The sequence below is a fragment of the Protopterus annectens genome, chromosome 10.part0, assembly GCF_019279795.1.
Source record: "Protopterus annectens isolate FY-2018-M chromosome 10.part0, PAN1.0, whole genome shotgun sequence".
NCBI classification, from domain to species: Eukaryota; Metazoa; Chordata; order Ceratodontiformes; family Protopteridae; genus Protopterus; species Protopterus annectens.
In genome coordinates, this window is record NC_056744.1 from 652,387,441 (window position 1) to 652,392,786 (window position 5,346).

The 5,346-nt window shown below is 40.2% G+C and overlaps 1 pseudogene; it reads right to left on the minus strand.

The window, feature by feature from the left end:
• Positions 1-2,162: 2,162 nt before the first annotated feature.
• Positions 2,163-2,643, minus strand: LOC122812800 (annotated as a pseudogene).
• Between the last annotated feature and the right edge of the window lie 2,703 nt (positions 2,644-5,346).

Sequence of the window (5,346 nt, forward strand, 5' to 3'; positions counted from 1 at the left end):
CAGAACCTCGAAATCCAAAAAAAAAAAAAAAAACTAAACATAAAGGAAAACAAAAATGTTTTTCGGTGAGAAAGGCCACTTTGTGCCCCCCACATTTCTAGTTTAAGTCCGCACTATGGTAGGGAAAGAGCATGCTCCTGCAGGCTGCTAAGAGGTGACTTATGCCTGACCTACAAAGCGACTTCTGGTCCAATTCTAATGAACTTGTACATCCGTAAGTTTAACAATACCAGAAATATCTGACTGACAAATCTAATCCTCTTATGCAGCATAAACAGAAAGTGTTGGAGGGACAGATGTATATCAAAGTGAATATCCCTTTGCTGGAACTGGCTTCCCCGCCTCGTGAATCAGAGTTCATCAACGGCCCTGCTTCAATGTAACCTGAATCGGTGTATGAGGAACCAGAAATTTATCTCTGGAAAGTTTCCCATGTCCTTACAGAAACAGGCAGCATGTGGGCAATCTGCCACACAGGTACTTATGTGAAAATATATCAAAATACATATGAGAATGTATGGTCAATTACTTATGGCCCACTTGAACCATTAGCCTAGAAATCGCCTATGAACCTATGAATCTAATCAGGGTTCAGATAGGCCATATTTGGCAAAGATAAATAGGCAATGTGGTATATTATCAGAGCCTATGAATGAGGTGTTCTTAGTTTTTGAGAGGGCTGACAGAACTTGCCTCATAATAATTAAAGGGGGTTGTTGGGATTGTGAAATCTCTGGAATGCCTATAAGTGTTGGTGGCATAATATTTTCACTAGGTTTATGAGCTAGGATATTAGCTATTTCCTTTGGGTCAGAATGTGCAGCATAGGTTCATAGGTGCTTGCTAGGCTAACAACCACAAGGGCATTTTTAAGCCTAGCCATGCATCACAAATCTCTGACAAGTTCTGGTACCCTTGATAAGTATAAGCAGGGACTTGGGAGATGAAACATTTACAAGCAGGGGCCTGTGAGATGAACCATTTACAGGCTGCCTGTGTCCATTAGAAACATAGGTGCCAAGCCAGGGACGAGGTTCCTGTTCCCCATCCAATTGCCAAGTTACACATGAGTTGGGTTAGGAAGGAACTCTGCTTCACATGAATGAGAGCCTGTTCCAAAGATGGGGTAGTCTCTGGGATACATACCTGTCTCTCCAGCAGGTTCTATTTATATCACAAAAAAATGTTTAAGTCTTTAGTATGGGTAATTCTGGTGGTGTTTGTTTTATGGATTTGCAGGAGGTCCATCAGAGTTAGGTCTGACAATGCCCTGTATGACAGGCATAGATCTCCCCTCAACAGTCTGTAGGAGACAGAATACAGGGATAGGGCCTTGATGCAGTCTGAATAGGACATTTTACTTATGCCCTGCGTTCTTTTAGTAAGGTACCTCTGTGGACATTCTATTTGTTGGGTATGCTTGGTTAGGTTCATACCAAAGGGGGCATTGTACTCGATAGGTCTGATGAATGCTGCATACAGTGGAACAATGAATTCCTTAGACCTAGATGCCATATCTTTGTTTATTAGTTGTACAGCATAGAATGATTTTCTCACTACTCTAGACCTGTGATGGTCATCAGCTAGATTACTGTATATGTGTGGACTACAAGGTCAACTCTTAGGGGTATATTGTTAGTATGAAAGTTACCAGGGGTAGATGACTTTCCAAAGGATACTATTATGCATTTCTTGGCATTTAGTTTTAGTCCATGGCTCTGACATCAGTTGTTTGTGCCAGCCCTTCCTGGAGAACATTTGTGTCAGTTTGGGATTCAATGACAGCTTCTAATTTGCAATCATCTGCAGATTTAGTCAGCCAGAAACCAATGACATTGGCCTTGACTTCAGAGAATTAAATGCCAAAAATGGAGCTGTCCAAGGACTGATCCTTGAGGGACTCTACTTGTGACTGGCCTCTTCATAGAGGAGGACTCCCCAATTCTAACTTCCTGCATCCTGTCTGCGAGCCAGTTGGCTATCCACTGGGTGACATATGGGTTTGTATGTAACCTCTTGAGTTTGTCAACAACGCCCGGGTGAGTTATTGTGCCACATGCCTTTGCCAGGTTAAGGTAGGCAGTGTGAACCATTTTGCTCTCATCCATTACTTTGATGACTTTTTGCACTCCCCAAAACAGAGGCTTTTTTTCTGGACTGAATTATGCTATAAACTCATAAGGTATTGGATCCAGCAGCTCTGGTTCTCTACCCTTGGTTGAGACAAAGTGTGCAGCTTTTGGTTGAGCAGGCTGACATTTGAGTAAAAAAAAAAATAGATTTCTTTGCTTCTGTTTTCTTTCTCCCATTCCCCTTTACATGCTCCAGGAAACTGTGCCTGCTCTTTAAGTGCTTAATATGCTCAGTTCTCACATTAATCCTCTTAGCAAGAATTTTGCCTTTGACCTATTTGTTCACTATAATGCCAACCGCATGCTGCATAACATTGTAAACTTTTCCCATCATACCATGCTAGCATTTGTGAGGCATACCTTTTTGGACTGTGCCCATACCCCTCATGTCAACAATATCGCCTTTCTTGTAAAAGCACATGTAGGCAGCCAGAAGAATAACTCCATGTTTGTGAAATGGCCTCACAAACATACACCTTGTTCCTTTATTCTTACCCCTGGCATTAATCATTTTGCCTCCTCCCTGCAATATGGCAGGCCTAGCAGAAAGAAAGAATGAACGACCTTGCTCATAATTTCCTGCTGGTTTAAACAACTACCACAACGCATTAGAAAATAAACACTACCTTTTTACGACCCTGACATAAATGGCAAACTACGCTTCTGCATTATTGTGGACTATCTCTGAATATTTTGGGGTGTTCTTAACTTCCTGACATAGTTAAAGAAAACTTTGCAGTTGTTTTGGTTTTAGTGGCTATTTTAAGTTCTGAGTTTGATCTTTCCCTTAAGGTCTTTACAAGTTTGCTTAAGTGTGCTCTTTAGAGTAGGTGAAATGAGATCTCTTATAAGAATTTAAGTAATTTTGTTCTCCTCTTACATGATTTATTCATATGGAAATTCCACCATAGGAGCTTGGTTTTGCATTTCTCATTATATTGGGTTCAGATATGTGCTGCCCAATCAACAAACTATTTAAGTGGGAGTAGAAGCCACAGGCATAGGCAGCAGTTTTAGCAATGGAACCTATCGGAGAGGGATTGCAGTGGAATGTATTTAGATCGTCCAGCAAATTAAGAAAATGTGCTTTGAGAATTCCATAAACATAGAGGAATTTACAGGAGAATTACCACCATTTTTAAAGGAAAGATCACAACTTTATGGTCTGATTTAACAAGGAAAGATGAAAAATATGGAGCTGTGCAATAAGTGTTCATATTTGTGAGGACTATTTCAAGCTAGGCTGCTTAACTTATCTGTAAAAGAAAGTTAGCATTTGTAATCTCAAGGAAGCATTAGGCATGATGGCCATTGGCAGTGCAGGTCAGCCAGTTTATTGATAGATAGTTCAAATCCCCCAATAGAAAGGTAATGGGTTTAATGAGGTATTCAGCTAATGTGTTAAGATAGGGGGCATGGATATTTTTTATTGCTAGCTACAAAGTGGTAATTAGACTTGTTTATGGTGATTTGGGCAACTAAGAGTTCAAATGTAGTGTCATGAGGAATCTGTTGTCAGATGATGGTGATATCCTTGGCAAATGCTAATACACTCCTACTATTGTCAGTAGGTCTAAAGACATGACAGACACTATACACAGGAAAAGATGAGTCATTTCAAAGGTCTGAAACAATGTTTCTGTAACTACATATAAGTAAATGTATTCAGAGTGCTGAGTGGGGGGGGGGGCATTTTTTGTTTAGACTCATGGCATTAAACTAAGATACATTAATGTTTTCTAGTTTAGAATTTATTAGGTAGGAATGTCCATCAGATGGATTGTTTCTAAATATGGCACTATGAGGCAGAAAAGTCTTTATCCAGAATGCAAAAGCCTTGGTAAGTGAGGTACATACCATCCCTGCCAAAGTAGGAAGGCTTATCAACCATCTCATCCCAAGCTGACATATAATGGATCCTCCAAAAATGACAGCAGCTACATAGCCAATAATTAAAGCCAATTATCTTTGCTTTGAATTTTGGTATCATTCTGAGTGACGGCAAAATACCACTCAAAACCAGTGACTTTTCTGCTTCAGAAACATGGATTGTAAGTTCAATTATATCCTTCTGCATGTCCATCTGGATGCAGAATCTAAGGTAATTCATGCCCCCCCCCCCCCATAGACCACTGTCAAGTCATAATCATATTTGTCAGGATAAAGGGCTCTAAATGACCTTGGTACAATCCCAGATCCAGGCTCCAGAAAGACACCTGTCACCCACCTTTTACCCAGCCTGGTGAGGGTGGTGACCATATGTCTGATAATAAAATCAGCTATAACTAAAACATTACTATCTAAATGCTATTATCTAAATGTTATCTAAATGCTATTATAAACTATATAAGGTAAACTTGCATGGGATTACCCCGATGTTTTAACAAACAGATAGACTAATGTATTTATCTGATTGAGACACTGTGTTAACATTCCACTGCTTTCTGCATCCTCTTTCAATCTCCTCACTTGCACTCTACCCTCTAGCTTTCTCTCTGTCCTCCCAAAACCTTAACATAGTAGTCATAACTGATTTTCCTCTCTTGTTTTTTTTTTCAGCCTGGAAGCCTTGAATTGATACTAGGGCTATTTTCTCCCACTGGCAAAACAACTTAAACTGGAAAGCCTATCAGATTCCTAAGTGGACACGCTAAAATGAGCCTTCTCTCGGCCTGATAGTGTAGGTGATAACCTACAGTTTATCTACTAACTTTTACTGTTAATTTAAACCTTATTTCAGTTAAAAGCTAAGAGGCCAACACACCCGCGGATCAACCCCGAGGTCATCCACCCTGATTTCCCATCTTACGTCCCACAGCTTTAAACCAGATTAATTAAATAATAGTAGTTCCCCACATTTGCCACTAGATGGCGGTAGAACATAAGACATAATTTTTCTTTTTCATGAACTAAACCAAATATAACCACCCCAGTGCGAGTGTAAATACTTTATCCTACTACATTATAACACAGTAGTCCCTACCTCACAAAAGAGACTAAACAGAAATCCTAAGGGATACAAGTAGTAAATTGTCTTTTTCCATTAGCTTCTCACATTTTTTCCACAGAGGGTGCAACATACCTAAGGAACTTTTCCTGTGCACAACCTCAATAAAAACTGATTGGCTCCTGCCGGCTGTCCACTCTGTGGGTCTGCCTGCTACACTCCCTCCCTGCCCCCAAATCCCACCCACCCCTAATGCCTCTACACTTA